The sequence below is a fragment of the Acinonyx jubatus genome, chromosome E1, assembly GCF_027475565.1.
Source record: "Acinonyx jubatus isolate Ajub_Pintada_27869175 chromosome E1, VMU_Ajub_asm_v1.0, whole genome shotgun sequence".
In the NCBI taxonomy this organism is placed as follows: Eukaryota; Metazoa; Chordata; class Mammalia; order Carnivora; family Felidae; genus Acinonyx; species Acinonyx jubatus.
In genome coordinates this window covers 5,007,995-5,021,068 of record NC_069397.1, presented here as the reverse complement: position 1 = coordinate 5,021,068, position 13,074 = coordinate 5,007,995, and the positions used below count along the sequence as shown (strand labels likewise).

At 45.1% G+C, this 13,074-nt stretch overlaps 1 long non-coding RNA gene across 3 annotated transcripts in view; it reads left to right on the top strand.

Moving 5' to 3' along the window:
* LOC113595921 (uncharacterized) overlaps positions 1-8,267 on the top strand; it is a 31,557-nt gene extending 23,290 nt beyond the window's left edge. For 2 of the 3 annotated variants that reach the window (XR_008294340.1, XR_003416588.2), the window contains 2 exons: positions 1,549-1,768; positions 5,289-6,629. This is a non-coding gene — a long non-coding RNA (uncharacterized LOC113595921). Of the gene's footprint in view, positions 1-1,548; positions 1,769-5,288; positions 6,630-7,608 lie in introns of those variants that run through there. The other variant, XR_008294341.1, reaches the window with a different exon arrangement.
* The last annotated feature ends 4,807 nt before the right edge of the window (positions 8,268-13,074 follow it).

Genomic DNA, 13,074 nt, shown 5'->3' with positions numbered 1-13,074 from the left:
TTCTCAAATGGGTTATAAGTAAGTAAAAGAAGCCAGACTGAAAAAGCTAAACTTTTGACTCCATTTACATAACTCTCCAGCAAAAGCCAAATTACACAGGGAGAAGAAGGGCTGGGAGACAGGAACGGGCACAGTGGCACGTGGGGGTGATGGAACTCTTGTGTCTCATGATTGTGTCGTGTTGGTCACATGACTCTATAGCTTTGTCAAAACACTCGGAATTCTGCCCTCAAAAGTGTGGATCCCAGGGTCACCTGGGTGGCTCAGTCAGTTAAGCCTCCAACTTGGGCTCAGGTCATGATCTCACGGTTCATGGGTTCGAGCCCCACGTCGGGTTCTGTGTTGACAGCTCAGAGCCTGGAGCCTGCTTCCGATTCTGGGTCTCCCTCTCTCTCTGCCCCTCCCTCCCTCATGGTCTGTCTCTCTCAAAAACAAATAAACATTAAAAAAAAAAGAAGAATTATTAAAGGCACACATGACAACTGACACTGTGTGTGCTATTCAGAGTGACAAGGGGGGCCATACCGTGGAATTGGATGAGATGGGTAGAGGGGAGCCCAGCAGAGTTCTTTTGAACAAGAGGTTAATCATCTGAAGGCCGCAGGAAACAGAGGTATTGACTAAGTGGGGAGGATGAGGACATCCCGGGCAGAGGCCTGTGCTCAAACATTGGAGCGGGAAAAAAAGTACAGAGCTCTGGCCGAAAGGAAGACCACCAGTGTTTTAGGGAATAGGGTGACTCAAGTGCAGGCAGGGGAGTGGGGCGGGGGCCAGATCACACAGAGCCCCATAGGACACTCAGAGGATTAAAAAAAATTTTTTTTAATGTTTCTTTATTTTTGAGAGAGAGAGAGAGAGACAGAGACAGAGAGAGACAGGGGAAGGGCCAGAGACAGAGGGAGACACAGAATGCGAAGCAGCCACCAGGCTCCGAGCTGTCAGCACAGAGCCGGATGTGGGGCTCGAACCCACGGACCGTGAGGTCATGACCCGAGCCGAAGTTGGACGCTTAACTGACTGAGCCACTCAGGCGCCCCCAGAGGCTTTTAAGTATATCCTGAGAACTCTGGAAAGCCGTGAAATCAAGGTAAAATCATCACGAATACTCCAGGCTAACCTCCATGACAAAACTTCAAGGGAGGGGGGAGAAGAAAAGCTCCAGAATACTCTCTAAAATGAAATAAAATGAAAAAACTGAAGCAACTTGAGCTTCCACGGCATTTTATGGCTACCATATGGGTATCTCATTTGTCACCCTGGGTCAATATGGTATTTACCTGTGTCCTTTCTGCTGGACCAAGTGCTTCCGGCAATTAGCAACATCTTATAAATTATTATGCCTTCAGGATCTGAAGCTTAGTTAAGTGTTCAATAAATATCTGTTGAGTTGAAATAAATTAAACAAAATCTCTAGGTATGCAAATACATAGCATTCCAAAGCCAAGTCCAGATACTAATTCCCCGGTACGTCCAAAAGTACTAAGAGATGCAAAGTTACAGGTGCATCTGCCAAAGCATAAAATGACCTTTTTTTTTTTTTTTTTGGAGCTGTCATGAATATATGCTGATCAGAATTACTCAGAATCTTCTGTCATGGTTCCAGAAACGTGGGGAAAAACAAAAGACAACACAGAGATAAAAATTACAGGTTACCAACAATTATTTTTGGAATTTTTTCAAAGCCAAGACAGACAACACAGCCAGAAGATGAGAACAGCCAGCTCGTGATAACATTTCTCTTCAGTGGATCAGGAAAGAGTCAAAGAAGGTAATGACAGCCCAAGAGCAGAGAATGAATGAAGCCCAAAACTTCTGAAATAGGGAAAGGTGTGCAAAGCAATGACTAACTTTTACAGAGGTCCCTCAGGCTCGGCAATAGCAGGACGCAAGACGGGAAAGGCGTAGCAGCGGGAAGAAACTACTGGCAAGGGGATTGTTACAGGTGAAACTGCGTCCCCCCAAATTCGCATTTTGAATCCCGACGCTTAGTACCTTCAGATGTAACCTTATATGGAGATACGGTCTTAACAGAGGTAGTCAAGTTAGAGTGAATTCATCAGAGTGGTCCCTAATCCACTCTGACTGGGGTCCCTTAAAAGGGGGAAATTTAGGCGCAGGGGTACCCATAGAGGGAAAATGCCACGTGGAGAGACAGAGAGAAGATGGCCATCTTCATGCCAAGGAGAGAGGCGCGGAGCAGATCTTCCCCTGGACCCCTCGGAAGGAACCAACCCTACCAACACCTTGATCCTGAACTTCCAACCTCCAAAACTGTGAGAAGATGCATTTCTGTTGTTCGTGCCCCTAGTCGGCAGTCCTAGGTTGCGGCAGCCCTAGCAAAGCAATACAGAAATTAACCTGAAAAGTCCTCATTTACTGGAGGATTCTAACATTAAAGGGCGAAAAAGTAGTTGAATGAGTAGACCAAGGAGATAAAAGAGGTCTCCTCGGGCTCATATTTACACGAAGCAGGCTTTTCTATTATATTTACCAGAAACGACACGAGGTTGGAGCCTGGAATGGGAATATATAAAATCGTGGCAATGAATGACCCAAATAGGTCTTAACACGTGCCAGGCACAGCATCATGTGTTTTACAGGAGTCATTTGACTTGATCCTTACAACCACCCTGTGAGGAGGTTGAATTATTTTCGAGATGAAAATACTGAGTCTCAGGGAAGTTTGGTTTCCTCACCCAAGGTCAGACAGCAGTAAGAGATGGGAAAGAGCTCCTCCTGGCTCTGGCAGGGTAAGGAGGAGAGTGATCGCTGTGAATGCACCGAGACCCTTCTCCATCACAGGGACTATTCTCCAGAGGGAAAGACACATCCCACTCAGGGGAAGGGCATATCTCTAGCTCCAGACCCTGTCGTTTTCTTCTGTCACCTAAGAGGTAAAAATAAAAGCTATGACAAACTTGTAAAGGTCACAACCCAGGACGCAGACCCACTGAACACTGAGACTGAATCCTCAGATTATAGAATGCTTCCCTCTCTGATTTTTTATCACCACATCAACAGGCCTCCAATATAATAACATTTGACAGCTAAAAGGGCTGCAAGGTACAGACTCTATTTAAGGAGGAGTTCTTAGTGGGGGCGCCTGGGTGGCTCAGTCGGTGAAGCATCTGACTCTTGATTTCGGCTCAGGTCATGATCTCACGGTTCGTGGGTTCGAGCCCTGTGTCAGGCTCTGTGCTAAGAGCATGGAGCCTGCTTGGAATTCTCTCTCTCCCTCTCTCTCTCTCTCTGCCCCTCCTCTGCCCACACACACACTCTCTCTCTCAAAAATAAATAAATAAACTTTTTTTTTTTTTTAAAGAGGAATTCTTAGGGAAGCGCAAAGATAAAGGAGGTGACAAAAACAAGGGCACGAGAGGAATGGAAAGCTTCTGGTACTTGTAACCACAAGCCAACTCCTAGCCAGGTTAACATAAAACCTCACTCCAAAGCCTTATTTACTCAGGCCCTCTTACCAGATTTATCGTCTCTGCTTCACAACTAAAAAGGATAACGAAAGCTACAAGACGTCTACACGGTCTGACAATATGAGACAAGCATGAGAACCAGACCCAGGTATGACACAGATTGTGGAATTATCACCTAGGGAATTTAAAAATACCTGTGATTCATATGTTAAAGGATTTAATGGAAAAAATTAACAACACGCGAGAGCAGATGTAATGTAATCAAGAGAGGTGCAATGTTAAGAAAGAATAAAAAAGCAAATGCTAGAAATCAAAAAACTTTGTAGCAGAAACGTAAAACGTCTTTGATAGGCTCGTCAGTAAAATTCTTTCCTCTGATATCACCGAGGAAAGAATCACCAACCTGAAGAGAGGTCAAGAGAAACTTCCCAAACTAAAATGCAAAGGGAAGAAAGGATGAAAACAACAACAACAACAACAACAACAACAACAACAACAACACAGCATGTTCAAGAACACTGGGACAATTTTAAAGGTGTAACATGCATGCAATTGGAATTCTAGAAGGCAAAGAAAGGACAAAGCAGAAGACATATTTGAAATAATTATAACTGAGAACTTGTCAAAATTAATGGCACACACCAACCCACACATCCAAGAAGCTCTGAGAACACAGCAAAAAGAATACCAAGAAATCTACACCTAGGCATATTGTGTTCAAACTTCAGAAAATCAAAAGCAAAGAGAAAAATTTTGAAGCATCCGTATCTACATGAAAAAAGGAAGAGCTTTGGAGAAGGAGTAATTGAAGGTGAAATAAAGTGTTATGTTTTTTCTGATGCTTAATTTATCAACATGATAACTGTTTAAAGTAACAACAGTATATATACTGGGTATTTAGGACATATGGATATGCGGATTGAATGACAGTAATACCACAAGGGATAGGAAGGAGGAATTGGGATTATTCTGTCATAAGGTGGTTGTACTAAATGCCAAATTGTATAATGTTATTTGAAGGTGGACTTAGGTTACTTAAATATATATACTGCAAACTCTAGGGCGACCACTATTTTTTTTTTTATTAAGTATAATTGGTATTCCATGAGACAAAATGGAATCATACAAAATGCTCTACTATAATCAGAGAAGGCAAAAAAAGAAAATTTCTTAAGAGGGGAAAAAGTGTAAAAATAATTATGTACCACAATCTCGTGGGATTTATTGCAGGTATGAATGCTCGTGTAACATTTGAAAATCAATCAGTATAATGCAGCACATCAACAAAGGAAGAAAAAAAATCACAAAATATCAACTCATTCAGAAAATATTCTGACGAAATCTCACACCTATTTATGATAAAAACTCCCAAAAAACTAAGAATATAGAGAAACTAACTTGACCAAAATAATCTATTAAAAGTGCACAGCAAACACCATAATGGTGAGAAACTATCCAGATACTTCTCTTTTAAGATACATACAAAGCAAGGATGTCCCTTCTCACCATTCCTATTCAACATCATACTGAAAGTGCTAGCCAGTGTGTGGGGTGAGGGGGAAGATAAGAAAAGGAAACAAACGGGGTGCCTGGGTCGTTCAGTTGGTTAAGCGTCCAACTTTAGCTCAGGTCATGATCTCACAGTTCGTGGGTTCAGGCCCCGTGTCGGGCTCTGTGCTGACAGCTTGGAGCCTGGAACCTGCTTCCGATTCTGTGCCTCCCTCTCTCTCTGCCCCTCCCCTGCTGGTGCTCTGAGTCTCTCTCTTTCTCAAAATAAGTAAACATTAAAAAATTTTAAAGAAAAGGAAATAAAGAGTGTACAAAATGGGAACGAAGAACTAAAACTGCCTTTGTTCAGAGGCGATATGATTGTCTACGTGAAAAATCCCAAAGAATCAGCATATATTCTGGAACTAATAAGCAACTACAGCAAGGTCACAGGATAAAATGCTAACACACAAAAGTCAATTGCTTTCCTATATAACAGCAATGAACAACTGGAGTTTGAAACTAGAATTATAATACTATTTACAATAGCACTGCAAAAAAACAAGGAAAATATTAGGTATGAGTCTAAGAAAATGTACAAGAAGTACATGTGGAAACAACAAAACTGATGAAAGAAATCAAGGATCTAAATAAATGAAGAGGTGTTCCATGTTCATGGATTGAAGACTCAATTTTATTAAGATGTCAAATGCTTCCCCACTTGATTTATGGATTCAGTGCAATCCCAATCCAACTCCCTGAGTTTATGTCCACCGTTGTAGTATTGGGCTATGCTCTCATTTGGGAAGGAAGACACATTCAGGTGTTTCAAGATCAAAAAGGAGGATTAAGATTTATTGCTAAATACCACCCACGATAGTAATTAATTTACACATTAGAGCTATCATATAATCCTCATAACAATCATGTGATGGAAACTCACACACGCTCTCTGACAAAACTTTTTGACTTCACCAATCCTTCAGAGCTTCTTTGGTCATGGCTAACAATTTTCTCCACGCCAATGGTCAATTCTTCGCATTCCTCTTACTTATATGGCACCAGTGGCAATATTTAACATACTTTATCATTCCCTCGTCCTTCAAGCACTCCTTTTCTTGGCTTCCAGAACACCTCACTGGTTAGTCTTAGTCTCCTTTGCTGCTTCCTCCTCTCCTCTCTGACATTTCCACGTTGGAGAGTTCCAGGGCTCAATTCTTCATCCTCCTCTCTTCTGCAGGGTTACCCTCTCCCTCCTTGGGACTCTTAGAGTTCCAAGGTTTTCAAAGCTCATCTGTGCTGGATTCCAAATTTACATTTCCAGCTAAGAAACCTCTTCTAAACTCCAAACCTGAAACCATATAAGCAACACGTGCTCAACATCTCCACTTGGAGATCTAATAGATATCTCCAATTTAACATGTCCTATAAACTGGGTTGCTGATCTTCCCTCCAAAACCTGCTTTGTCCACAAGCTGATTACCTGTCTCCATATATGGTGGCTACATCCTTCCAATTTCTCAGACCTAGAATTTGGAGTCATCCCTGGGGTGACTCTCTGAATCTCAGTATCCCAACCCTCTGCCTGTGAGATTCTAGCCCATGAGCACTATGTCCTGTTCTTCCTTCAGTACTGGCTCAAATCACCTTCTCAATGAGCCCACCCTGACCCGCCTCACGGACCCTGACCACCCCCATCACTCTCAATCCCCCTTTTCTCCCGGCACCTATTAATTTCCATCACATGTAACTTACCCACTGAACTATTTTCACAATCTGTCTCTGCTGGGCAGAGATCTTCATCTGTTTTATTCACTAATATATCCCAGGCATATAATATAGCACCCGGTACCTGGGGAACATCCCACAAATAATTATAAATACTCTATGAATATGATTGTTTCTGTTTCACAAATGAGGTCAGCTTTAGTGTTGCGGAGAAAATGATGAATCTGGGGTCCCAGGTAGGCTTGATTTCCAAATCTTGGTGCTTTCTATCATTGGGTTTGTTGTTGTTGTTGTTTTTTCTCCTCTCTTTAGATTAAGTGCACCAGAACTGGCTACACAGCCAAATCACCGGAGGAATTTTCATATAACACTAGATGCCACTCTGAGTTTCATTCAGTCAGAGGTGGGGTGTATGTGCCTGGGTTTTCACCTTCCCAACCGATTCTCATGAGCGTCCAGGTTTGTGGACCACTGCCACAGATCCCATTCTCCGATGTGGACATGTTTTGCTTCCAGAATTCTTAAAGAACTTGAAGGGGATGTCCAGGAATAGTTAGCTCATCAATACAGCAGTAGTTAACTATATGGCATCAGAAGCCATAACTATACGGCATCATTACCCCACATTCTTCAATTAATGAAACGGAAGTTCCTCCTTTTGGACATCAATGCCACTTAAAAAAAAAAAAATGAAATGTGAGCTTGTTTTTATGTGTGTTCTTCCATGGCCTGGAATGCCCCCCATGTATCCAGTCAATCCCCACTCATCCGTCATGATTAAATCCGAGGGGTCCCTTTTCTTGGGATCTTTTTCCAAATCCCTCCCCGATTTTCTTTTTGGAGTGAGGCTCTCCCCTCGCTCTACTCCTATGGCATTTCTGTGCCTTTCGATTGAGACAGTGTGTTGTGGTAAGTAATCAACTCTTCTCGTAGTATTGGTAACAGGACTGCTTTTATTTCAAAGGGAGAAACCCACCTCTACTTGGCTTAAGAAGAAAAGAGAATTGATTAGCTTGTGGAATTGCAAACTTCGTGGGTGGCTCTGTCACCATGGGATACGGGGGCTCCAATGACGAGTTCAGGAGTGTGACTTCCTTCTCAAAGCAGAAGGCTGCCAGGATGGCTGTGAGGATCTCCAGGCTTCCATTCTGCCTTTTCGCAGAAGAAGAACACCTGAGTCCCCAGAGTCTTGATAAGAGTTCCTGGACTGACTCTCCCTGGGACCGCCCTGGGTCATGTTCCCTCCAGGAACCAATCACTGCAGCTTGAAAGGAGTGCAAATGTACTCGGACGGGCCAGGTCCAAAGTGAGTCACACACGGCAGAGGCCCGGTACACCTAGACGCCTTGAGAGCAGGGACCTTGTCTTCTTGTTCTCTCATGTATCTTCATTTTCCTCGCGTAGCGCTGAGCACATACAAGGCAGCTCATGCTCGGTAAACGCATCAGCGTAACAAATGAACATAGTCTGGGTTGTCGTGAAAACCATCCATTATTACCCTGTGCCATGATATACGGTGTCCCCAGGGGCTGCAGATGCGGTCTAACACCGGCTGCCTACCGTGTGCAGGCTGTGGGTTACGTTACTGTATGGAAAGTAAGCCTCTGCAATAGATGCTTTTGTTGTTGTTGTTGTTGTCGGGGTTTTTTGTTTTTTTGTTGTTTTTTTTTTTTTTTGTTTTTTTTGTTTTTGCTCACCTCCGAACATGACTATTGGTAAAAACACTGTCAATTCTTTAATTAGGTATCCCAGGAGACCAGGCCGGGGATGTTGTAGGATGACAAAGCCAACAGGAGGGGAAGTGGAAATGTCACCCTCGTTAGTGCGGTTATTCACAGGAGGAAGGGCCCACCCAGGGCCCTGGGGAGTGTGAGGGCAGCTTCCTGCTAAGACACTAAAGTGAGTGGAAGAGACGGCAGCTGGCAGGGCCTTGGGGGGGGGGGGGGGCGTCACACTGAGAAATAAGGCAGAGGGAGGAAGAACCTGTCCCCTGGGGGATCTGTAGGACTTTTTTCCAAGGTGATCTTGAGATGTGTGTTGTGGTTATTGCTTATTTATTTCCTATTTATATTAATGTCCTCTTATTATGTGCCACTTCGAACCACCATGGGCTCGAGCTCTCTGACCCAGCAGAGGGCAGATGAAGGTACTTTCTGAAACGCAGCTCCCTTCTCTCCCCGAAGCCCTGCCACATGTCCCGGCCAGCCCCCCGCTGCAGAGGGCGAGACTGCTGGCCGTGTGCCTCTCCTCCATGCTGCTCGCAAGCCAAAGGGCAGACCGGCCACAAAGCTGCCAGAACGTTCAGCTGAGGAAGATGTGGGCTGCCACAGGAAGAACTGAGACTCAACCCAAGTCCTGACTTGGCGTCCCTGCTCTGTCACTAACCAGCCACGGGACGCCAGGCGAGTCAACCCATCTCATTTCTTAGCTTCCCCACGTCTTAAAAACTAAAAACCAAAACAAAACACGAAGGATTCTGGAATTCTCTAAAGTCCCTGCCCTGGAATGAATAAAAACTGCAATAAACGAATCATTATGCCTTTGCTGCTAGGACCAGGTCTGGATCTTTGCGGGGACAGAGTCTGCTACTTGTAGGGAAGAGCATCCAATTCTGGCTAAGTTAAGCTCAAGGGATAATGGGTCATAAAGGACTCAGGGCTGTTGGGAGAGTCGGGCTTGGGAATGGCAGAATTCCAGAGGCAAGAGGCCGGGGCCACATTTGTCCCATAACGAGAGTGACTGGCTGGCACCCTGTCCCTGGATGCAATGGAATGCCAGCCATTTTCGGGCGTCCTGTCTCTTTGCAAGGGGGAATTCACCTCCTTGGCTTAGACCGGGTCATGACATGATGAACCTCCAATGACTTCTCCATCAGACTGTATTTAACAAGGAAGAAACTTTGCCTCGGAGGAAATCAGAAGGCGCCGGAGAATGAAAACAGATGCCAAGCATCCAGGAAACAGGAAAGAGGAGAGACAAATGCTGTTGTTCTTTGAGGAATGCTTTTTCCCTGCCAGTCTAGAATCCCAACGGCCCTGGACCACACGTGCAACCAGAGAGAGCCTCCAAGTTCACAGCACGGCTACCCAGCCCCCACACGACAGCGCTGGCTCCCCACTGTCCTCCGCAGCTTTCCATGAAGACCGAGAAAAGAGTCCCTTGATCATTGACCCCCCCCAACAAGTAACTTAGGGAGAAATCTTCCATACAATTAGTGGTTTAGCTAAACAGACATCGCAGGGAACACTGTGTTGGCAAGGAGTCTACCAAATTGCATTTACAAGTAATACATTAAAGTGGTGATCTCTGTTGACCATGGACGGCCCCTCTGGAACTTGCAGAAGGGATGCTGGGTGCAAGATCGGGGACTCAAATCTGAGTCCTCGCTCAGACGGTGAGCCTCTGGGGGGGGGGGGGGGACGTCTTTTGCTTCTTAGCACCCAAGCTGGCTAGCAGCTCTATTCTGCCATCCCATGCCTCTACCTTCTCCACGCAACCCCCCCAAACCTTCTCACTCCCAAACCACGCCCCAACAGTCACACCTTCGCCCCCCACTCTGTTCTTCAGCCTCTCTGTCTGAATACAGCATCAGTCCATCAGGCTGAGCCAAGGAACTGCCTCTCTGGGTTGATGAGAACAGGCTCTCTCCACCCCCTGGTCTCTGAGGCTGCCCATAGCCCCTGCAGGTTAAGCAGAGAGGAGATTAGAAATTATCTAAATCACAACAATTCCCTGGCAGCTTTTGTATGATTACAGGCTCTGGTGAACTAAACTGTCCAGCTGGGTAATTGAAGGAAACATATTTATTGAAATTCACATGCTTACAGTTATACTTAGCCCCTGGATATCAGCAAAGCTAACCTGAAGAGAATAAAAAGCCCCTTGCAGCTTTCCAAGTAAGCATTCTGTACAGGCCCTTTGGGGTTTAACTCTCCGGTGGCGAGAGAGAGCTTTGATTTTCTCCGCTCTCGGTGCCTCTCAGCTGCTGCCAGCTGTCAGCTGGGTTGCCGGGGCACAGGCAGGATATGGAAATGGGACCCACGAAAGCTAACATTCCCCCTTCATAAAAGGCTTTGCCCAAAAGGTGTCAGCAACATGGCCTTACTTTTCAGATTTCATTTTCTGCTCCGAAAGACGAGGCTTTCATCAGCTGGTGAGTTCGCTCGGAGTGACAGCTGCAGTTTGGAAGCAGATGAAGCACCTAGTGCAGAAAAGCCGGCCTGTGCGAGGTCACCCTGGGATCCACACAGCTTCACCGAGACCAGCTGGAAAAACAGGAAGCCCAGGCAAAGCACAGGGTGCATTACACGCAAACAGATACACTTTCTTTCCACGCAAAGCAGGGCTCGCGGTGAGGGCGCCCCGCACCAAGTTACAGAATTGCAAAGAGACATCCAAGCTCATCAGAACCCATCCACTGCCAGATGTTGGAATCCTTTTCCTAACCCCCTCCCCCCCACATGACCTAATTAATCTAGGGTTTTAATTCCATTTCAATTAAACGTGATCGGTGAGTGCCTCTCTTAGTTGAGGTCTGGAAGGCCACATTTGAGTTCATCAGGAAGGAGTATCGTGTGACATCTGACGAAGGCCCGGTGGGAGCAAGTCACGGCAATTGTGCGAGGCGTTTGCGCTCTCTGACCGCAGCTGTGTGCGGTGTCGCTGGTGAGAAGATCCATTCTCACAAAATAGGCCTGGCCCCCGTAGCCCTGGGATGACACGTGAAGGCAGAACCCAGCCTGTATGGAGAACATACAGGCCCCCTGGGCCAGCAGCTTGGGAGCAAGGAATATGACAAGTCCGGCTACCAGAAGTGCATCTTGGCAAAGGTTTATGTAGGTCCTATCACCCAGGTTTGGAGCTGTTTCTCCTTGGAGATCTCATCCAATACTCTCAGCTTCTCGTTGTATGCTTGCAAAGCACCTCAAAGCATAAGACAGCACCTCATTGTAAGTCCTGGCAAAACCTGGATGCATCCGGGATCCTGGATCCACGCATCATCGCCAATAGCAAGCAACAAAAGACAAGTCAAATGCAAAGGACACAAATCCTACGGATTGGGGGAACAGCGAAAGCAAATCCCAGGACATCAGAAGAAATGCAAGCTAGAATCTCCAGACAGCCCGTCTGTACATATGGAAATGCAGAATTTTCTTGAGCAACAACAGGATTTAACCGAAAGATCAAAGAGAAGCAAGGGGGGCCTGGGGGGCTCAGTCGGTTAAGCGTCTGACTTCCGCTCAGGTCATGATCTCGCAGTTTGTGAGTTCGAGCCCTGTGTCGGGCTCTGTGCTGACAGCTCAGAGCCTGGAGCCTGCTTCCGATTCTGGGTCTCCCTCTCCCTCTGCCCCTCCCCCGCTTGCTCTCTCTCTCTCTCTCTCTCTCTTTAAAAAAAGAGACGTGTAGTACTAGCCAAGGGAGACTTGGTTTCAGACCCCTACCTCTTAATGAAAGCCCAGCGTGGCTTACCCCAACTCAGACTGAATAGTCCCCAAAAGGAAGCACAGGCCCTATGATGGGAGAGTTAAGAGCATTCATGGATTGCTATTTGAAATTATACCTAAATCTTGTTAATCGGGCTTCTGAATTGGGAGTAAAGCTCACACTTGCATTCCCTGCAACAAAAGAAGGTTTGCAAAGTAAAATAGATTGCATAAATCCCATTTAAGGGAATTACTAGGACAAACTGATTTTAAGGACGTCGGCACATTAATCGTTCGAATAAAGATGGATAGAACCAATTACCAATGGGTTTCAGAGAGTTTCCAAAGTGGTCCTCCAGGGTCTCCACTCAGAAACACTTTGTCACCAATTCATGTTGTGCGTCTAAAATCTGGTATAAGAAGCTAAGGGTTGTCTTTTTTTTTTTTTTTTTTTTAAGTAACTCAGATAGCCGATCCCCTAACGGGGAGTTTATTCCGCTTTAAAGAAATCCAATCTATGAAGAAAATCTAGAATTATAGAACAAATAATATGCTATTAAAAACTGCTGTAATATTCCTATAAACAGAAAGTTTCCCTACCGAATCTAACATTTGACTCTTTCCAAACAGAGAGGGAGAGAGGCAAACCATAAGAGATTCTTAAATACAGAGAACAAACTCAGGGTTGATGGGGAAGGGGGGGAGGGGAGAGGGGAAAATGGGTGATGGGTACTGAGGAGGGCACTTGTTGGGATGAGCACCGGGTGTTGTAAGTAAGTGATGAATCATGGGAATCTACTCCCAAAACCAAGAGCACACCGTATACACCATTATGTTAGCTAACTTGACAATAAATTATATTAAAAATAAATAAATAAATAAATAAATAAATAAATAAATAAATAAATAAATAAAAACGTTTAACTCTTTCCATAAAATAAACTTAAGGATGACTCTTTAAGAGGATGTCAGTGATACAAAGGGACCCATATCTTTGGAGCAGGTTT